Source organism: Corvus hawaiiensis, chromosome 6 (genome assembly GCF_020740725.1).
Source record: "Corvus hawaiiensis isolate bCorHaw1 chromosome 6, bCorHaw1.pri.cur, whole genome shotgun sequence".
NCBI classification, from domain to species: Eukaryota; Metazoa; Chordata; class Aves; order Passeriformes; family Corvidae; genus Corvus; species Corvus hawaiiensis.
The window spans coordinates 9487851-9511521 of record NC_063218.1 but is presented as its reverse complement, the minus strand read 5'-3'; positions in this window follow the sequence as shown (position 1 = coordinate 9511521).

The window sequence follows — 23671 nt, the reverse complement described above, 5'->3', positions numbered from 1 at the left end:
TTTTGATGCTTAAAGAGAACTTTTCTCCCACATGGTTTTGAATGAAATATCATTTTCAGGGTGTGATATCAAGCCAAAAAAACAGGAAAGCTCTAGAGCTTTGAGATTTAGAAAACAAAACTGGCTCTAGCAAGGATTAATACTGAAAGATGCCAAAGAATTTCCCAAGAGATGTGTGATGTGTCCCATAAACCAGAGACAGTATGGGAAGAAGTTGATGAAAAGGCTGGTTGTTGTTACAGACCCTGAGGGTGGTTCAAAAAAATATTGGTGTAATGTTTGTACCTATAAGAAAAGTACTTTAAAGAAGCCTTGGAGACTGATCATGAGGGAGTTGAATTGCTCCAATATTGATTGCATTAATAACCATGCAAAATCCAAGGAAAGCAGGCTTTTAGAGCTGCTCTGGTGTAGTGCTGCTTTCATAATGCAATTTGTTGAATGGTCAATATAGCCAGAGGATATTTTGTACCTAATCCCTGGAAATGAATCAAGTGCTTTATGATTTAATAAGGCTGGAAAATGGGTACTACTTGTACCTGAGTAAAACCTTCTAGAGCTATCATCCAATTTGAAATACTTGTTAAGAGAGAGCAGTAGATGAAGCAACATGAAAGTGACTTTGAGAGACTGTAAAACGCCCTGAGATGTTTTGATTTGAATTCATCAGTTTACAGCACAAGGTTGGAGTGGTGGTCAGAGGGATTGCAGCTGATGTTGATCCTAGTTGCAGGGAATAAATGTGTGGGCAAAGGGGCAGCAGAAACCTTTGTGGGAAAATGGCTGAAGGCAGGATGCAAGCAACAACTATGCGGCTTCCAGCATAGAGCTGGCTGTATAAACAAATCTGTTTTAAAGACAATTGAGAGTAAATATGAATACTGAGCATGGGGAGCCTTGCAATACATTCTGATCTGAGGTCAAAGGTTTTTTCCAAATATACTGGCAGTGGTGTGTAAGTGTGCAGAGGGCTGCTTCCCTGGTGAGCTGGGACAGGGCAGGAGATGGAGAATGAGGAAGCTGCTGATACTTGTTTCATTTGAAAAAGAAAAATATAGCTTCCTTATTTATTGTTGGTTTTTTTTGGTCTTTGGAGAGACAGAAGAGGTGGAATGTGGCTCTGTCAAAAGGGGTGAATTTGCTAAAATTTGAGGCAGCAAACCAAACCAAGAAAACAGAACAAGTAGCAAGGACATGCTCAGCAAAAATTAGTCACAATTCAGAGAGAGAGAGAGAGGAGAAAAACTCTCTCAGTATTAAAGGAAGAAAAAGCATCAGATAAAGATTAATATGTGTCTATTTTTTAAAACTAGAGAAGCAACAAAACCCACTGAATTTAAATGTCACACAGAAATGTTGTTTTTTTTTTATCTCAAGTGAGGAGCAGGGCATATTACACCACTTTTTGAGGAAAGAATTTCTTATCTTTCTCTTGGAAATTTCCTGAGACTTTGTCGATATTGGCAAAATAATCTATGTGTGTCTCTATTTTTTTAGGGAAAAAGCTCTATCCAGGCTTTCTGCTTTTCTCTCATGTGATTAAGGAAATAATATGGTGTGTGATGCTGCTTATTCTTGTATGTGCTGACCTGTGGCACAAGCAGTCTGATTTTGGTCTAAGAGTATTTTTAATCCTTTGTGTGAATGTACAGAAACAGCAATCATCAGAGATTGTTTAATATACGTTATGCAATAAGTGAAAGAAATACCATGAGCTGTGGCAAGAGGGGAGAAAGGGACCCTGTAATACTGGGTCATGGATAGTCTGAAATTGAGTTTAGGTGTATCCATCTTGTGTTTAGACTTTAATAAACCAGGAGTTTCATGGATTTTTACATCTTACTCTATGAAAACTAATCTGATTGTAACATCCTTGAAGAAATTATGTTTTCTTTTTAGTGCTTGTCATGCTTGCCTTGGTCTTTTTGCATGATTAAAATTGGCAGGATTTCTAGTTAAGTGAAATCCTGCTCATGTGAGCTGTCAATAAAAAGAAACAAAACAAGCCCACAACATTTGTGTGACATGTTCAGTACCAAATCATGTTTCAGAAGTGATGAGAGATAAAAGATTGGCTTCTTGAAAATAAGTTTCCCTGATGGCCCTGCTACCCATGTCTGTTGTTGGCAGACATTAAGAGGAGAAAAAGAAAGAAAAAGAAACAAACATTTTGAAACTTTAAAGTTAAAATGCTTTCAGGTGGGAAAATTATGCTCCTGGTGCTCACCCTGCAGATTCTGAAATGCTTAAAAGTTTTCCCATTTTAGTGTCCCTTGGAAACACTTTAATTTGCCTGCCCTGGCCCTTTATGTTTTGTGAACACAATAAAGAAGCGATATCTTTTATTCCTTGAGCATAAAAGACTGGTTACATAAAATATATTTTTCTACCAGATCTCATGACTGCTACATGATTTTTATCTCAGGCTAGTGGAAAAATGTGATTTCTTGGGTAATGGAGCAAACTAGGGAGTATGTATTGAAGCTAACAGTCATGCTATACTGACCAGGAATAGTATTAGGTGGGCCAGCTATAGAGATGTCCCTGAGGGCATCAGTCTGGTTTATGACTGTAGTTAAAAATAAAATAACAGGCAAAATGGATACTCACATCAATTTGTGTAGGCCTAAAATATGGCTAAAAATGTGAACACTTCTGTTCTAAGTACAGTTTTCCTATGTTTTTATGCACCTTCAGATTGGGTCATGTAAATTTGGAAAGGTTTTTGATTTGAGAGAGGATGACAAACTAGTAACCAGCATGATACTTAATTTTGATTATCTTTTGAGGTTAGATTGTGCTATACCTGTGTTGGTCTTCTTTTAATCTCTCATTGCAGAACATTTGCTGTAATTTGCTGTTTAAATGACAGCTACCACAAGTACCTATTTTTCCCTTGTTTTAGTAAAACAAGTAACTTTTTTTACACACCTCTTCCTATGCAGCTGTGCTCACCAGGAATGAAAACTGCATTTCATACTACTCAGGAAGGTCTTTTATCTGCAGCTGCAAAACACCCAAGCAGCACTGACCAGTTAATCAAAAAGATGCTGTAATGACCTCAGGAAACTGAAGTGTATAGAGACTTCATCCATGTCTTAATAATGAAAAACCATGAAGTGTTAAAGAAAAGCTCTGGTTCAGCATGTATTAATATTTTGACAGCACCCTATACTTATGCCAAGCCCTGTCGGCTTCATCTGTACGAGTGCAGCAGCCCAGCAATGTCCTTACAGAGCCAGGCTGCATATAAACAGAGAATAATAGAAATTTCTGGCTGGAAAGGACTTTGAGAAGTAGCTGAGTCTGCTGCTCTGTGCTGACACAATGTGGGTCTCTTCTGGAGCTGTCAAAAATCTTCAGGCACGTGTAAGGACAGTATAGGAGATTATATGACCTCTGTTGGCAGCCTTACTCTAGTGTGTCATGAGCTTGACTGGTAGAAAGATTTCCTAGTCCTCATTCCAAATCTTTTTAGATCCAATTAAGCTGATTCTTTGTGTTTACTCTATAAACAGAGGAAGATGTTTGTGTAATTGACCCTCCTTTCTTAATTTTTTTTAATTACTTTTTTTTTTCTGTAATATTTGGGAAAACATTTGACTTCAGTTAAAGGGCATGGATCAAATATGTCAGAGACAAGCAGGGAAAACAACTTAGTGACTGGAATTATTCTTCATTCCATAGTTGAAACTGGATGTTTTGTTATGGTATTTTAGTGCTAGTGGTCCATTTCCTTAATAGAGCAAAGTGAAGTGGTCAGCTTGCACACAATTTTCTAATTACATATGGGAATATTATGTTGACAAACAAGAACTTATTGCTCCAGCATCATTTTGAAGTACTGTCTACTCTTCACAATGAAGCATTTATAAAGCAGACCGTCTTTCCAGAGCATTTCATTTTTGCATGACTAATTGCATGTTATAAGTTACAATGGCAATTTGTTTCTCTTGAAAGATGCTGCCCACATCTCTCACACCATATATTGATTTATCTGGAGCCAGTTAATGAAAGGACACTCTTTTGAGACACAGTTTTATTTCAAAAATCATCTGCAGGCGTGGCAAGAAGAATATAAATAATTGCAGGACAGTGGAAAAGGAAAAAAGACAATCTGATAAACACACTTCCAACTCTGGCTTCTTCCAGGGCAGCTCTTGGCTGTGATGTTCAAACTTCCCCAACTGCCAGATATTCACTTAAATGGGATTCATGGGTATTGAGAGCCAAATAGTTTTCTTACCATTGGTTGGCTGGAAAACATTAAACGGAGTTTATAATGGATAGTTTATAATAAAAAATGTGTTTCTGAAGTTTTCAGAGAAACAATCTATCTACTAAAATTATTCATCTCTTCAGCATTTCAAGATTGATTTTCTTAATAGTAATGGGCCACTTGAACCTTCACAAATGACTTGATAATACAGCCTCACAGAAAAGCAATAGCTGTTTTATAACTGCGCACTCCTTTCTGAGTGATTCCTCTATCTCCTCTCAATTTTTTCCTCTTCTGTTGTGTTCTGACCTTTGCATTTGGTGTATTTTTCCTGTTATAAGCAAGAGACCATTTTTTATTTGATTTACAGCAGTAATGTGTGAATGACTGGACACGCTGCTTTATTACTGTGGAGCTGACTAGCCCTCTCCCAAACATATATAAGGGCAAGCAATACCTTTATGCAATTAAAAGAAACTAAAATGTCTATTTAAGTTTTGTTCCTGCAACAATGCCCCATGGTTTAGTGTTAGATTTATTGTCTGTTTAATCACAATTGAAGAAGTATTTGCAAATCTAATTTCTCAAGAACTCTATCTGACAAGTCCAAGTCTAATACATTTTTCTTGGGCAGAAATCTGAGTCAGCAACTGAAGGAGCATATACTGTGTTATGATGTGATGCAGCAGAGAGTGTGGAATATCCCTTTTGGGGCTGTCTTTAAAGAAAGAGGTGACAAAAGAGGAGGTGAGAAGAGTTCATGGAAATCAACACAAAGAGTAAGAAAACATGGCTAATGAAGAAGGGTTAAATAATTTTATTTCATTTCTCTAAGGATGAGACTGAGATGGACTTTAAGATACCACTGTGCACTTTTTAGGCCATCTGGTTGGAGCAAATTATGTAACTGGCTGAAATGATTTAATGTAAGAGATAGTAAGAGTCACATATTGCATATACAATGCCTCCCACCCCCAAGAAAAAAATAGTTCGCCTCTTTCCTGGTGTGAATTAGCATAATCCATAAAAATAATGTGTTTTTTCTTTGGGCTGAGATTTTGTTTCTGAGTGTAAACTGGGAAGAGCCCTTTATCTCTTGAGCCTTTTGTCCTGAAACTTCATTTTTAACTCCTACTTGGAGGTCACCACTGGGATAAAGCCATCATGCTGGTAGGTCTGTGAGGAAACACATGTCCCAAAGGTGATTCCAAAATCATGAAAATGAAACTGAGGGCAGACAAGAACACTGAGTGCTGTATTGGGTCAGTGAGAGAAGGAAGTTAATTTGGGGTTACTCATTTTGGCCTTTTGGAGATCATAGCAATTTTCAAACAAAAGTTTAATTTGTCACCCAAATGTGTGAATTGTAAATTGGGGCATCAAAAGTGTTGCCACCTTGGGTGTCTGTTCAGTGTAACCACAACACCAAAGCATAGGGGGTCTGCTCTTGGCAGCACTGGTGTAGGCATCAGTCATAAGTGAGCCAAGCCCTTTTAAGAACTGACTGTAAATAATTCTTTCTGACTTTGCCTTGGCAGGGTGCAGTGCTAATTTATTTATTTAGCTTGCTGCTTATTTTTTATAAACTATAAAACAATGTGAAAATCACAAGGTGAGAGCTGATTGGGCTAATGCACTGAAATGTGAACTCTTGCTCTTAGTCATTAATGGAAGTGTTAAACGGGAGAGGAAAGCGAGGTGATGTTTAAAAATTAGTGTGTTGGAAGAGAATGGAAAAAGCAGGCATTTAAAGAGCTTTCCCTGAGCATCAGGGAATATGGTGAGTCTCACAGGAGCTGATAGTAAGAAAGAACCAAAGGTATGCCTGGAGCCATATTACGGTTATCCAGCCTTGTAAGGATTTGCATTTATTTTGTGAGCAGATGATGGGGCTTTTCTATTGAGTTCTAACAGAAGTCTCAGAAGAGATTCAGTGTTAAATATTTTAGGATGATTGTCAGAATTTAGAGCTTTGTTTTCAGAGCTACCACGTGCTGTTCTGTTGAAGATTAATTGCGTTACTACTTGAACTCTGAGTTATGTGTCTTCCTCTTGAAATTAGGATATTTTACTGTCCTATTTCAATCATTTTATCTATTGAAAAGACCAATTTAAACCTCATAGTCTTGAGTGTTTAATTCTCTTCTGAGTAACGAGCTATCTAGAAGCTTAGTTATGAAATAGAAATTAATTATGAGAAAACAAAGCACACTTCTGTGGATTGGAGAGGGAGGGAGTATTATGTGCTGTTCAGTGACCTTCAGTACATCAAATTCAAATGTTTACAACACTGTTTATATTTCTATATTTGTGTATTTTAGAGGGAAAGGAACATTTAGGAATTGCTGTACTGGATTAGATTAATTGACCATTTAGTCCATTATTCTGGGCAATACCAGATGGATTGAAAATACATGAGAAATCTCAAAATACAACATGCCCAGCTTCTGTCAGTTGATAGGTTAAGCCTTGGAATGTGAAGCTTTCTGTTTATTATCAGTCTCAAAAAAACCCCCAACATGCTTAATGTGAATATTTTCTCTAGATTCTTGAAGATGGAAGCAGACTGCAGTAATAGATTTATTCCCTGTAGACCAGGAGGCTGGTTTTTTTCTGAGACAGAGTGGCTCTCAGATGCCCCATGGGAAGGCAGAACTCTCTCTCCCCCTTTCTTGGTGCACCATCACAGCAGAGTGGAGAGCTGCTGCTGATCGTCTCAGCTTTATAGCCAGTATGTAGATGAAGCCCCTTAATGGATGTCATAAAAATCCCAGCTAAACAGAGAGGCTATGTTACTCATAATATCCTTGTATTGGCTGAAACCTGGAATTTTGAGTAACTTGTTTTATGCATAGCAATTCTGGAGTTTCTGATAAAACTCAAAGTAAAACTTCTAAAATGTGCTGCATTTAGCTATGTATTGAACAGAGGAAGACAGCTGAGTCTCCACCTGCATGGTGCCAAGTATCCAAAATTAGAACAAATACTGAGGACTGAAGAACCTTGAATGGGTGGCCTCATCTACCCTAGATGAATGCTGAGCTCTGCTTCTCAGGTTTAACCAAACCTTCTCTGGTTAAACTGGGCTTGTTGGCTACCTGTCACATCCATCCTTGGTGCACAAAGCACACTTCCACACTGTCTTTATAGCAGAATTGGACACACTGACCTCAGTAATGTGATTTTTTTTTTCCCCCAAGACCAATATAACTACAGTGACCATTTAAGGGATGCTTGTAAATTATTCAGTCGAGATAAAAAGCAAATTCTAAGTCCCAGAGAAAGAGTTTTTCCTATTACCGAGAAGCTGTGGAGGCAAAAAAGTAACTTTAATTTACCTTTTACTTTTACAAGGTCTCTTAGCACTTCACTTAAATTCACATATAGCATAATACACTGGATTTTTATGGTTGCAATATTTATAGTTCAAATCATTAATATCCCTGGAGCAGACATAATACCTAATTAAGTCAGACCAATGTTGTCTTTGGGGTCAGATTGACCAGAAGTTATAGCAGGGCACAGCTGTGACAGGGCAGGAGCAGAAGGGCAGGACTTCGTTGCTTTCATAGCTTGTAGGGGAATTTAGCATTATGTCCTTAGGTAATTTTTTAATCCTTCTGCAATCAGCCAATTCAGATGACAACTGCAGGTAGAATTTCCTCACTCTTTATGGGTGATCCCATAAATAAATCCCTGTTTTCTGTGATGTAGATTAGAGTAGGATTAGTTATGGAGAACTTTGCATGAGTAGACAAGGGAAGACCTGGTTCTTACAGAGATGCTAAATAAGTGACAGTAATTCCAAAATGTAAAAATTATATATCATCCAAAGTAGAAAACAGTAGTTACAAATTAGATATAAAAGAGAAATAATCACTGAGTTAAATTACTGGTAATAATTTATTCTTACAGTACTAACAAAGGCAACACAAAAGCACAAAGTATATGCAAAAGAAAAAAAGAACTGATGAGTTAGAGTACAAACAGATTAAAAGAATCAAATAGGATTAACTCCATAGGATTAACTATATGTGCTCAAGAATGAGTGTCTTAAGGTGAGATTTGATTGAATAACAGCATTTTTATTCTGTAGAACATCCAGAGCGTGCTTAGAGTGTGGCTCTAGAAAGCTGTTTTGGATAGGCCCAGGCTACAAGAAACTGCAATTCAGTGCTAAAAAGTTGGGTGTTCTTCCTGCAGAGTCAAAGATGGTGATCCCTGTATTCAAATTTCCCTGAGACATGCCATAGGGAATGACTTCTCCATTTTTCTTTTTGACAAGTGTTCAGAGCTTTGAAATGCAGCAGAGGAAAAGCCTTTTAGCTGTAGAAGTCGCTTGCCCTTATTGCAGGAACTGTTGTTGAGGTTTGTTTAGAAATTGTGTGGTTTTTCTTAGCTGTGCTGGTGTAAGTTTGTTCAGCCTTTTAGGTGGCAGCCAGGTCACTTTCCCAGTGAAATCACATCTTATCCTGGCAATTGTTGGGACCTGAACAGTGACTCAAGCAAGGGAAGTTCCTGCTGAAATATTGACGGGCAAATGTTTTCAGCTGAAGTGTCATTACAATAGTTTTTTAAGGAAGTAGCTAAAAAAGCAAAGACTAACATAATTGTGATGTGCTGTTTTAGGGCATGGAGACACTTGCTAAATATAATCACCCAAGTTTGTAAAAACATTACTAATTCTCTGGTGATTGCTGATACGTTGTAAAGATTCTCTGCCTTGTGCTGATGGGGTGCAAAGCCTGTTTTTTGCAATGCTTGCAGGACTGTCTGTGGCTGTTCCAGGAATGGGAGTGTCACCAGATTATGAGTTTAGTTGGTTGGTACATACTGCTATATGAAAAAAATGAGCAACAACTGAAGAGAAAATATCACAGGACTTTTAAAATCTGGTTTTGTGTAAAAGGGAGTATTCTTCTGGCTTTGCTTAAGGTTTGTGAGATGATATTTATCTGTCTGGTCATGTAGTACATGCTATACTCTTTGGAAGGTCTGCCAAGAAGGATTTACGGTAATATTTGGCAGCATGACACAAGGATATGGAGCAATACCTCTGAAGCATCTTCCAGAATGATAGACTGCTTCTCAGGTGTTCGCCAAACAGTTTTACTAGTTGTTTTTGTGTGTTGTTATTCTGAAGCTGAGTATGGATTCAGTTATTAATTGCAGTGTACTCCAGCTCCTGATTTTACTTCTCTGCTGTGTCACCCATTGTTAATGAAACCTACTTGTTACAGGGGTAACTGAATCATACCTAACAAATACATAAAGGTGTCACAAGTCTTAAATTAAACCTAATCTTGTAGAACACTGAAGACTATTCCAAATGATGACTTGAAGTACACGAGCCTGAGAGCAGAGGCATAAAGCCAGATTAGGTAGTAGTGTCCAGATAAATTCAAATGATCTCTAGCAGTTAAAGAGGAAACTTCTGAAAAGATATTCCTAACTGTGTTATTTTCTGTACTGAACAATGAACCCAACAAAATTCAAAATTCATGGTTGCTGGCTCCTTTATTCTCCTATCTGTAAGGAGTCACATGTTAACTGATTGAACTCCTCTTTTTTTTTTTTTTTTTCTTCCACACTCAAGTGCCACAGGAGCCATAATTATTGAAGTATGATTTGACAGTATGTTTGTGTAAAACTGTTGCATCTTTTTTTTCTTCCTGTAGTGTACTGCATTATTCCTTCTTTGGGTAGCAGAAAGTGGATTCTTTTGATTAGGCAGATCAAATGTCTGCTGAGCCCAAATGAGCATAATGCTGACTGCAGGCAGGATTTACCTTGGGAGAAAATTGGATGGAGCACCCCTACTACTACTAATTGGCAGAGCTTGCCCACTCTGGGCTATACAAACTGATATTCACCACATGGCTCTGTCATCGTTGCCCTTCAGACTGGAGTTGTTCCCAGCCTGGTGTACAGGATGCTCTTGGGGCAAAATGTTTGCATTTATAATTCTTGTTCCATGACTGCTCTGTAATAGCCTGTGCTTTGGAGAACAGTCTTGTCAGTGAAGGTTGAGGAGGCAGAATGCTTTAGGAAGGTAGGCAAAGAAGGGCTGTGGGGAAGGTTAAAGCAAAATTAACCGAGAAAAATTAAAATCTCATAAAAAATTATTAGAGTTTGAATGGCACTGTAGAATATATGTAGAAATGCTGGTTTTTGTGTCTTCAGTCTGCTGTTTCAATATCAGGGTATCTATTGCTGGGGGTTGCTTTCATATCAATCACCACAGCTTTCTCTCAGTGGGGATTGCATGTGGCACTGGTAGCTATAAGAAATTATTTCTATCAGGGCAAAAATAATGGTTTACAGTATATCAACTTAGTTTCAGGAACACACGAGACATAATTTACATGAGCTCTCCTGACAAGTAGAAAATGAACCATAGGTGCTGTTCTGCTTATGAAGCTGAGACCAGACTGGAATATCTTTTAGTGTGAAGACTCTGTAAAAAAGGTTTCTGTGATTTGTAGTCTTTCTTTGCAGCTTAGGGTTGTCATTATTTACTTTAATATGCCAACTAACTGGATCATTTGATTAATAAAAAAGGGTGTCTCAGTCCTGTTAAAATTTAACTTGTGGTAACTGCAAGGGCAGCTTGACTACACAGTAAGTTGGAAGGTCTCAGGTGGCTGCAACACCTCAGCTGCCAGGCACAGAGATGTGATGGAATTAGATGCTTGTACAAGTGTGAACTGACTTTTTATTTCTATCTGTTTCAGAAAACACCATGGATCTGGTTGAGAAGTTTCCAGGAAGACTCAGTCACAGTCTAATGTCAGTTTTTTGACTGAAAATTATTACAAACTATCATAGTCATGAAAGGAGATGTCAGTGAGTGACAAGTTTTATATGAAAAATTTTTTGAAATGGTCCACGTATTCCAGGGTTACATATATTTAAAAGCACTGGATCATAAAGATGGAATTGGTACGTGCAGGCCATGAGCTTTAATGGAATCCTGCTGAAGTTTTTTGGTTTCTGGGTTTTTTTTTTTTAATTCATCTGGTTTTGTCTAGGGATGTAGGGTCACAGGAAACTGCACTTTTGGTGCTTCCTTCTGAATATTGGTGTAGAAAAATGTAGAGGGTGCAAGCAAAGATTCTGAGTTAGTCACTTTAGGAGAGAAGATTTAAAGTTCCAGTCTGCTGATGTCTGATCAGGGGGGTTGATGAAAACTATGAAGATGGTGTGGAAAAGCCTGTGTATGGAGACTTGAGTGTTTTCAGGAGGAAGAACAACACTTCACTGCAGCATGAAGGGGTTTTCTGTGACTTGGAGTAATGGTCAAAAACCCCCCAACACACCAAACTGGAGCAACCAGCAAGAAAGAGACTTCAAAATGAGAGAGATCAGAAACCATCCCACAGTGTTTCAGGAGAAATCCTAGTATTCTCATCCTATGATATTTAAAACCCAAAAGCTGTTGGAATCCACAGTGGAAAAGGTTGTTTCTCTGATACAGAGCTGAATAAATCCCTTTTGTTTAACCTGTTTGGAAAAAACAAGATGCATTTCTGAATCCCAAGCTGATGGCATAGAGCCAGCAGACCTAGGAAGAAAAATCAGTGACTTTGTGTGATTTGTTCAGTACTTTCATATTTTTAAAGGAGATGTTTTAGGAAGAAACTTGTTTCCATGGAAAAGCTCTGTAGATAAATATATGGACCTGCTTCATTTCTGAAGAATGTTTTCAAGATTGACACCTTGGGCATGTGTTGTGGCTCTGCTGGAAATTTTATCTACTGTTGGGGTCTCGTTGTGCTGGACACAAGGTCATCAGTCTTAGCATTGTCACTTGTAAACCTCAGCAGCAGATGAGATTCAAATGTGATGTCAGTGAACCTACGGCTATGGTTTCCAATAAACTTATTATTTGAAGGCTATTAGCAGTTTAATGAGAGCAGGAGTGTAGCACGAAATGTAATATTGGAAAACTTTATTAGAGAACCAGTTTTTAAATTCACGGTGAGAAGTGAATTTGCTTGAGAAGTGATGAACGATTTTTAGCATCTGCACAAAATTCAAAAGGAAAAAAGGGTTGATACAGCATGTGCAATTAAACAGTCATATCTAGTGTTTAATTAAATTGTTCAGTTATAAGGTGCCACACTTCCTAAAATCTCAGAAATAATTATTGATCATCAAATATTCTGCCACTTCTGTGTTTGTCATCAGCTGAAACTGGTGAATTATTCATGGGTTTCAATTTAATACTGTAAATGCTCTTTCTTGTGATCGGTATCTGTGTCAAATGTCTAAATGTAAGTTGCTTTATTTCTTACCATCTCAGTACAAGCCTTGGCTTGCTCACAGGGCATGCTTGTCTCTCCTTGTCACTCTAGAGTAGGACAAGTCCTGCACCTTTTTTCCCAGAGAAAACACACAATAGCTTATTTGGAACATGCTGCATGAGAAAATATGATTTTAGGGTATAGAAATTATGAGATAAGGTTTGGTTTTTTTTAAGCAGGAGAAGGGAAAAACCTTCACAGTCAAGTTTTCTCGGAAGAGAAAAGCCAACATCTTCTCTAATTTACCACGGTATTTGCATATTTTGCATTACAGTTGTGCAAACAGGAGAGATTTAATCCTGCCTGTAAGCATATCTTCATAAATGCATTATAAAGCCTTCCAGAAAGAATAAAATTGGCTGGAAATATATAGCCTTTCTTAGGCATATCAAATTTATTTTAGTCTGTTCAGTGAATATTTATAATCAGCACACATTTGCACTTCTTCATAAGAGCATTTTAGCAAACTTTACATTTAAAGACTTTTCTTTTTCCTTTTGTCAATTGGCATTTTTATGTCTGAGCCAACATGTGACTATATTTGTGTCTCCATGTGAATAAATAATGAAACAAACAAAGAGCAAGTTATTTGCTCCTGAAGTAACTTTATCAACCATTTTCAAACTCACTTGGAGGAAGCTTCTCTCAGTGTTTGGTGTCAATGTTAAGGTGTAGAAAATAGTTTCTGTGGTGGTATAAAGAGTGGTTTGTTTTAGTGCTATGATATTACTCCTTGAATTAAAGTGGCAAAGCAACTATGCTGAGACAGAGAAAGGGCCTCTTTTTTTTTTTTCCCCTCCTCACTGTTTCCTCTGGTGGTGCGACAGCTCTGTGAATGATGTTAACTCCTATAAAACTAAACTTCAGGGATAATATTTTATATTTATCCCTGTTAGGCAAGCCCTTTGATTTCTGGGAAGACAGAGGAGGGTTTTGGCACATCCATGCAGCCTGTAGATACTTTACATGGATATTGAGTTTGTGAAATTCCATCCAGCTAGGGACTGAAATTATGTCCTTGTAAGAAACCCTGTCTCTTCTACCTGTGAGGCTTGAAGGGGTTCAGATGTAGGTGGGATATGTGAACAACTCTAAAACTATTGATTTTGAAGTGAAGTAGGACTGTCAGGGAAACATGAAAGTTGTTGCTCTTTCCCCTGACTGCTCTGAGTCTGGATGGATTCTTACAGTACTGAAGGACTGAGATGAAATGTAGACATGAGCACACACTGAGAGTCAGAATATCCTGAGCTGGAAGGGACCCACAGGGATCATCGAGTCCAACTCCTGGCCCTGCACTGGACAACCCCAAGAATCACATCGTGTCGTAGAGCATCGTTCAAACACTTCTTGAATGCTGGCAGACTTTGTGCTGTGACCACTTCCCTGGGGACCCCATTCCAATGCTGGTCTAAAAAAGAATTAGGGCCTGGGCCAAGTTACAGGTTGTTACTTTATTTCTGTCAGGGAGATTTATGAGAAAGCATCTTTCTCCTTTGGTTGCACAGTCGGTTTTCATAGTTGCTCCCCACCGTCTTTTTGGATATTTGCCTGCCTGTTTTGTACCCAAGTCATGTATCTGTGGTGAGTCAAAAGGCTGAACAGAAGAGTGAGGGATCAGTTTAAAAACACCACTCCTGAGAAACGCCTTATTTTTGTCCAAATCTGTGAATGTCAATATTGCCCTTTCCACAACAGAGCCACTCTAGCACTGCTGTCACAGACCTCCTGCAGCTGCTGGGATGGGGTACAGATGCCTTTCTTCACTGTAATCTCTACAGGAATTTCACTTTTATGCACTTTTCAGATAGGCCATGTCTGTGAGGGCTGAGGGGATGAGCAGTTCACATGCTGCTGTGTGAGGAAGCCAGGGCAGAAGGTAACAAAGCCAGCTGCTATACCATTAACATGGAGCATAAAATACAGCTTTGGGATACATGCCTGTCATTTTTGCAATACACTGACAAAGTAAGGTTTCTATTGATTTAACCTTCCTGCTGTTCTAACCCTCAATTGTTATGAAGTTCTTCTACAATTTGGAATTGGGAGTGATAGAGTTTAAGTACTCTCAAAACAGAAGAATATTAAAAAAAGAAAAATGAACCAAGAAAGCACATCCAGATGCTGTTTTGCTTTGTTTTATTTCTGCAAGTGGGAAGTGTGTTCTTCATGAGAGAGTGTGTCTAGGCCAAGTTACAGCATTTGACTTCAAGTTGTCATTCCAAAAGAGACAGCCACTTACGTGTTTCTCTGAAAACAAATAGGCAGAAAACCAAGATTTTTCTAAGAAAATCATCACAAAGGAGAAATGGCTTAGACACTGCAGTAATCCAGGGTGGTATGTCTGCTCTTCCTGTGGAGAACTTTATAGCTTGTTTACCAAGTTGAAATCTGTCTCTCACTTTACCAAATGCTTCCCAAGATGCTGACTTTGTCTAACCATGTCCCCTCCATTCTTCACTGTTTATTTCTCTTCCTGCCAGGATTCCAGAGTTGTTTGCATGTTTTCAGTATGACTCCTCTGTAGTTTATTTCCAGCATAGTTTACTATCTCTGTCTTCTAGGCTAAGTGTTCACTGTTGAAGATGGCAGGCTGTGCAAAAGCTCTGCCTCACCTCCATAAACATAGAGAGTGTAATTGCACCCAGGTACTGGCTCAGTGGAGAGTGATGGTGCAGATATTTGAGGCCCAACAGGTGACTTAGGGTTGATGGATCAACAGCAGTGATGAGTATTGTGACCAGTGGAATAGTGAGATAGATACATAAATATGTTGTACCTGAAAGCCACAAAATAACACAAATTAGGGTTATGAGATGGAAACAAACCTCTGGAAAGGTCAGCAATGGTGTGTGCTGTCTCCCAGTCACTGTTCTGCAATTTTTTTGTGGTTGGCCTGGAGTGTGTAGAGAAAAAATGCTATTGTAATCTTAAACGTATGGCTAATGAATAGGTTCATGAGAAAACAGACTTTGAGCAGATCTGTGTTGTTTCTAAACCCATCTGCCCTGTGTTGGTTAAAGCTGTAGAGAGAATGCAGATATGTTGATTTACAAAGGAACTCCAGATTATTTTATGAGCTGCAGTCTTATGTTCACTATGATACTCACAAAAATTAAAGAAACCCTCTTATACTCATTCTTTTATGCCAAGCTGAACATCTTTAAGTTTTTGTGAATATTAAACACTAGACTGATTTAATTTCAGAAATTATTATTTGCAAAATGATTCAATTGAATGTCACTAATTTATTTAAGAACGTGTTCCATGGAGGGCTCAGTGTTGCTGGCTCACCTTTGCTTACAAACCTGGAGTGCAGAGTGACTGATGTACTACTTGCTGCTTTCTGGAAATGCAGGGATACTTTGATGTGATGGCTGTTGTACCATTGATTAAGGAGTGAAGACTGCTGATGACCCCAGAAAATACTGATAACACACTTGAAGGACACAAAAGACTTGTGTTTCCCTGTACTAATATATATCCTCTCTCTTGTGAATGTAGTCAGGATTGCCTTACTTCAGGGGAACTCAGATTTGAAAAGTGCATGACCTCGTTGCTCACAGCAGAACAAGTTAGAGTTCAAGGGAGTAGCTGAAATAAAATGCACACAACTGTAAACTGCAGACTTGTGAGATCAGTAAAGGGTTTTGTTTCTAAAGCCTGTTTTTTAGAGCAAGTGTCCACTATAAAATAAAAAATGGACTTGTTTCTACAGGAAATCCAAATTCCCTAATGTTTTTTCATGCATCCCCCCAAAATATTCCAGAAAACTTGCTAACATGACAAATTAGTCAAGGGGTATGAAAATATCTAAACTAAAATGAGGAAAAAGCTCTGAATTCAATTACAGGTTATCATAATTTGGTGCCTGTCCTACCAAGGTAACAAGGCCAAGCCATGTGGCAGCTGCTGAGCCCACTTCTGGCTTCTGTTCCCCAGCCTGACAATGCAGGTCCCCTTTACAACTTTCTGACTTTTCAGTGAGATGCCTCAAATCTTCTGGCCCTGGAACACAAAAAGTTCTATTTTGACTTCAGCTCAGTGATGGCTTCAGCTTGCCATTCTTCTGTGTATGTCTGGGCTTGGAAGTCAACTGCTGCCACTTCCTCTCCACACCTCAGCCTCCCTCAGTACCCAGGGGTGGACATAGGAGTAATAAAGTTATGTTTGGGGTGCTCCCCTCCAAGTCTAGTGTGTGAGGGAATGGTGTGACACACTGCTGATGACCTGACCCTGGGCACAGGAGCAGAGCTGAATGAACCCTCCTGCAGTCCATGCTGTTTTATTAAGGACAGAATTTGCTTCCTTTCCTGGGAAAATGGATGTACTGCATGCAGTGCCCTGTTTTGTCAGTTCTCTTCCTAGCACGGCACAATGAGTGCCGAGGCAAAGATGTATGCAGTGCTCAGTCCTTAGCATTAGTCTTAAAAAGCAATGCTGCCAGCCACTCTTTTAATTCCTTCCTTCTGAATTCACTGATTTACTGTAAGTATAGGTGGTAGTGTGTTTTTTTTCCTTTCCTCCTTAAACATCACATCAAAGCAAAACCAAAATACTTTTCAGTAGGAATATTGTAAGACTGAAAACAGAAAAATAAATTTGAATTTTCCCCCATGTAAAATTGGAGAATAAAATCTATTTAATGTTGAGTTTAATAGAATTAAGATATTTTGCTGTAGTTGGCCCCATCAGGATGTGGCAGGTCTGTTCAAAGCACATTTGCATCTGCTCAGCTTCCGTGGTCCCAGGTAGGAGCTGAGTTTTTGCATCTAATTTTGCTGTTCTTTCCCCAGGTCCTTTCCTTAGCTGGATTATGTCTCCTGTGATGAAGCATGAAGAACGTTTGCCAGCTGTGACTTTGTAGGAATCCCATGATTACTGTAAAAGGTGGGGGGTGGAGCTGAGCAGGGCACAGTCTTGTCAAGATTAATCCTGAGGCTCTGATATTGCAACTCTCAGAAGGCACTTGGGTGGATATGGCTCCAGATAAACTTCCAAAAAATAAATGTATAGAAATGTTTAATTTATTTTGTGAGTGGAGGGAGTGTATTATTTTCACTCTGTAAACTCTTATATTTTGGGGGTTTTGTCCCATTTTGGGGAGTCCACAAAATAAAATAACAAAAAATTTAATCTGCTACCCACTACTAATCCTAGTTAGAATGTAACAACCTGAGATTACTGCTTCAGGTCACAAGCTTGCTTTTAATTAGCATTCCATTTATTAAAATATTTTTCCTAAGGTGTATTTTTTCCATGTAGAGATACTGTAAAGAATGAGGAAGAGAATTCTCAAAGCACTGATTAGCAGGTAATGTCAAATCATAATTCTGGCATGACTTACTAAAACTGGAATCAGGGGTCTCTTTGGATTTTCCCTATACATTTTTCCCATTTATTTCCTGGTGGTAAAGCTTGGCATGTATAGTTGCAGCTTGGGAGCAATGATGTACCAGATATTGTTTAGGTTTTGTCATCCTTTGCACCTGTTTGACTAAGCAGCATGACTGCTGCTGCCTTTGGGCTTTTATAAGCTTTCTGGCAGTTCTGTGGCAAAACATTTGTAGGTAAGTAATATTTATTGTTTTTCTTTTTAAAATCAGATTATAGGATAGTGATGTTACAACCTTGGTAAAGCTTGGGCTGCTGGTTCCACACCACATTGCTGTATCTGGCTCCCACGTACTCGCCTCTTGCAGGCTTCCTGAGATGAAGCAGACTCCAGGCAGCTGCATCTCGCCTTTGTGGCTGCAATCCAGAGGTGCAGGTCCTCTGTTTAGGACTTTCACTTGTGACTGAGATGGTGCCTTTCCACAGCTTGGGTAGCCTTACTCTCTCTAGATGCTTCAGCAGATAAAACACATTTGCTAGATAACAATATTGAACTAGATCATCTGCAAGCTTTACAAAGGCTCTGATGCCAGTCTTTCTGTACAGCATAAGAAATAACCTGTTTATATTTTGGATGCCCAAATTGGCTGTTTCTGTATTTACTCCCAGAAGCCCGTGAGCAAGATGCTGGAGATAGCTGAGCAGGCAACACTGCAGGGTGGGACTGGGCTGAGATGGTCAATCTACACTCTAGTGTGCTGTGATGTGTGGACTTCAGGCTGGTTACAGCATCCAGAGGTCTTCATCCATTATGCAGTATAGTTTTTCTTGCACAGATCAGAGGAAAAAGCTAACTAAATTTTCCTGCCTCAGGTTTTGGTGGTTTTTGTTACTCAGTGTATTGGGGTTTGTATCAGAGTCTCTGCAACAGTCTGGTTTTGACAAGGTTTCTTCAAGTTTTGGAGCCTGTCCCTGGACAGTGAATCTAGTAGCAGGCTTCCCTGTTACACATTCATTTTCCCTTTCCTGGGTTATGTGATGAGGATGATAAGCCACTGGAGATTCCCAGCAGACCTGCATTGTTGCCTTACAATGAAGTGCAGTCCCGCAACCTGGTTTGCACTGGATGGCAACTGCCTTTTTTCCCTGTAAGCTTTCCAACACAGCTCACCATCATCAACAGCTAACAGACCTCCTTTGTTAGCCTTGCTTCAGATGCTAGAGGCTGGCTAGTCATCTCCTGGTGGGGGGGGGGCTATCTCAATATGGAAGCACAAAATGTATTTGAAATGGAAAAAGAAGTTTCCAAAGCAGTTGGTAGTCTAACACAAACGGAGGGGGGGGAAGGAGATACAATCCCTGTGAACAGCCATAAGGCTTAGACATACAGACAGACACAGACAGATTTACCACATTGGCACTAAGGCTTTCAATCTTTTTACAAAAAGAAAATATTGCCAAGATGCTAATGTATACACATGGTAGCAATATGTTCATGAGGAATTGTAGTTAAGTTAATTACTGGAGCTAGGCTGTATGGACTGTGTGTTACACAGATGGACTGTACGACACACAGGCACTTTTTAAGTATGCAGATTCCTACTGAAGTGGCACAGCTTAATGACTCACTTGGATTAAAGCTGCTACAACCTATTGTCCCAATAATCCAGGATTTAAGCGTGCTGTAATTGTATGTATCATGCATGAAAGAGCAATTTGTAGCTGTAGAAAGTTTAGCACTGCTCCTAGATACTCGGCTTTCTGTTTTCTTTGCACTCAAGAGCCAAAATTTGAGTCTCATCTGTGTTTGTGGCACACAAAGGCTGATTCCTTTCCTTACTCTTACTATTGCAAACTAGAAGTAACTCTGCTGAAGAACAGGAAAGGGGAGCCAGCTTGGGTCTCTTCAGCAACAAGATACTGCCTGTCAGCAGGGTCTGCGCTGTGTCTTGCACTGCAGGTTGCCACATATGAGCCTTGCTTGTTTTTATTCTGCCATAGAATGATTTGGGATAATAGGCAGACCCCATCTGTTCCCATTTTAGGATGCTTTGCTTTCCTTTTCAAAATGTGCCCATAAATAAACACACAGAGAAAAATACTGGGGTGTGAAGCACACACCATGAGGTTAGCACAGAGGGTCCTGCTTCATGTCTAGCAGCACTGACATGCTCAGCTATTGCAGCATATATCATACCTGACATCCAACATCACCTATGCAGCTCCTCCAGGCCTAAATTTGAGTGTTACAAGAACAGGCTGGGTGAAAGGAAAATTAACCTTCTCCAGTAACTGCTCACTTCCTTTCAGGTTATGTCAGGGCATCTCTGTTGCTACACTCTTTTGCTGTTCCAGGTTCATACTGAGATCTGTGTGGGTTATTTGTGGATTACAGGTGATGTGGGGGATGAGAGGTGGTGTTGTGTATCTTCTGGCACAGCTGGGAAAGTAAAGTTGCTTTCACAGCACTGAGGGAAAGACTGCTTCCTCCTCGTTTTTGTCTGTGCTGGAGAGCAGAAGGGACCTTCTAAGGGGACAGTCCACTGTCGTACAGCTGTCATTGAGAAAGGTTTCAGTAAGACAGGGGTGTAAGACACAACTCAGGAGGATGTATTTACTGTTGCCTTCATGCCTGTAGCATATCCTTTACTCCACCACGAATTCTGCCCTGTGGCATTTCAGGGTTTTTCTTATCCTGAGGTGAAACTGATTATTCCACAGAAGCTGCCTGACACTGTTTCTGTCGCAGCCAGACTTCTTGCATCAGATTAACATTCCCTGTAAGCACCACGGAATGGAAGGCTGTGAACCCAGCCCGGTGTGAGTGATTGTACATTGGAATTACCTAATTCTTACAGTATTAAGGTAATTAGGAAACATGAGACTTCACAAAAATAGACAGCTCATTGTACTGAGAGTATCAAAGGCATTTCTACTCCCATGTCAATTTGAATGGTGCTCTTAGCTACTCCATTACAGTAATCAGCTTAGCTAAATTTGTTTTGCATGTCTGATGTTAATGAATGACTGGTTGCTATTCTTTTAGGTTGAAATCCCCAGCATCTGCATAATTAGGGAAGTTAGCAGTCTGACTCCAGAAGTCGCAAGGTAGAGGGGGAGCAAGGAGTTGAAACCCACCCTCACAGTGTGGGGCTGCCAGGGAGCACCCCAGTGTGTGTCACTTTGGGACAGTGCAGGAGCTGTGTGACTATTGCATCCAGGTATGAAGATTTGCCCAAATGTGGATTATGGCCTCATTAAACCTTTGAAATGGTTCCTTTCTGGTCTGGATAATCAGTGGAGATATAATGGTTGTACGTTTTGGTGCCAATCGCTCCTCTCCCCTTTGTCTCTGTTCCAGTATGGGTCTTACAGTGTATAAGACTTCTGCTGTCATCACTTCTGGTCATTTTCCAAATGTGGTAAAAGGAAGAAACAATGGAAAAGTGAAGTCTCTGGTTAGAAACCCACTTCAGCTGGATCGAGACAGTTCACACAAGATGGAATTGTAGGCAGGCCTTTTTTTCAGATGCTTTTCTAGTTGATCCAATTTATAATCTGTCCCTGCAAACATGCCATTTCTAATGGATTCCATATGCCTCTAAGCCTTCCTGTTATTTGCTACTTAAGGATTGGTCTGTTCAGCAAGAATTCTGCCACTCTGCATCTTGTCTAAGGGTAGTTTTTTTAAAACCCAAACAAAAACTGGAAGAGGGCCTACAATTGGATGCCATGCTTACAGGCATTTTTCACAGCTACCCTTGACCTTTGCTCTGATGCTGCTGATGGCAACACAGAGTCTGCTTAAGACACATATGCTAATGCAAACAAGGGAGTTGGAGGTGTTTTGGCAGTCAAAAGTAGCCACAGTAATAAAGACAGTATAAGAAGTTCAAGGTGCCTGCTTGCTGGTACGACTATACTGCTTGCAAGTTTCCTCATTCATAATTAAATTTTTTCTTACACAGATTCCCTAAACTGCTGTCATACTGAATTATTTCACCCTGGTTCCAGAGAATGGTTCTGTAAATACTCCTCTCAGCCACTCTTTATGGTTTATGGGCATGGAAAGGCTTTGATAGCTCATTGCTACTTTACTGCCCACACATTTCCCCATCTATTCCCCATTTTGCTGCTGCCTCATCCTCCCCCCTACATTAATCCTCCATTAGCATCATAAGGCACTGATGAAGGATGCCAAGGTCACTCCTGTGCCAGTAAGCTTTTGCAGCTATGGATAGCCACATCTTAATGCTAACGTGGATGCCAGTTTTGGTTTTCCTTAAGAGGAGATTACCATTAAGAAAAAAGAAAAAAAAAAAAAGAAAAAAAAAATCATTGCCAGCTGAGTTCCTGGAATCCCTATAATTTGTTACTGAAATGAGGGAAGTCTGTAAAGCCAAACACCCTGGCCAAGACTAAAGTCCTCTCCCTTCTGTGCCATTTTCAGTATCTAACCAAAAATGGTTCCCTAGCTAATAATCTGCTCAATTCCAAATTAATGCAACTAGAGTTATAGGTAGCTTGATAAGATGGAAGAAGTGGGGAGCTGAACTGGCTCTGGCAATGTCTTTCCATCCTATGTAATCCTTCCTCAGTTCTCTCACCTGATACTGTTTAAAAGAAACACCTCTACTTAAGACACCTATGTAGGCTTATGATGGGAAAAAATCCGTATGTTGACATGTGAATTACTATTTTTAATTTGTATTAAATGAGCTGTTACAGCTTTTAAAGTGCCATGCTAGGCATTTTATAAATTGCAAAAGGGAGTCCCTGCCAACATAGAGTTTATGACCCAGACAGACAAGATAGACCAAATACAGGAGAAGGCAAATGTCACCTTTACTTTTTGTCAGTGGAAATTGAAACCCTGAGAGAGAGAGATTCTTCAAGGTCAGATGCAGCCTCAGTGAGAGCTGCATGGGTTGAATCCGAGCTTCCTGCGTCCTGGGACAATACCTAATTCATTAGACAGGCATCTCTCTTAAAATACTCTATAAGTACCTCAAATTCCCCACAGATAGTAGAAGTTTGAATAGGAGTTGACTTTTTCTGAGAGACTTGCAAACTAAGAGCAAGAGACCTATTAAAGAGCTGTTAAGAAAATTAAGTTAGTCTCCTGAGGAGGATAGTTTTTAATCAACATAGAGCAATCTTGATTGGTTGCAGTGGGCCCAGTTCTTTACAGTATTTGCAGTTTGTACATTCTGAAATAACCAGGTTGTACAAGATTATTGCTGTCTAGAGCTGGGTAGACTTGCTTTCTGTGAAATTCCAATTCAGCAAATTCCAAAGCAGTTGGGACATTAATAAAAAAATGGAAGAAATAGAATTTTGCCATTTTAAAGACAGAATCCTGTCCCCTGCAAACACAAGAATATTAGCATAAGATGTGATTTCACTTGGCTGAAACATGACAAAGGGGAATCTAAGCTTCCATGAGCTACATGTGAAAGTACTTATTCCCAGGTACATAGAATATGAGCCTGTCACTTTTCTTTGACTGATTTGTACTCAAAGGGGACAGTAAAAGAACTTAATTCTATGTTTTGCTGCATTAACAGCAGTTAGCTTGTCCAGACCACAGAACTATCCAACTGCTGTGAATCAGGTGGGAGGGGAACAATTCTTTTAAAAGGTCTCCAGAGATTCATATTGATAAATTCCCTCTAAAAGATACTTTATATCAGCAAGAATAGGTCAGGATCAACAAATGACAAATTAGTACTGGAATATAACATGTTAAATCTTGCATAGCCATCACTGACTAATGAGGACTGACCTTTACAGCAATATATACAGTCAGTTT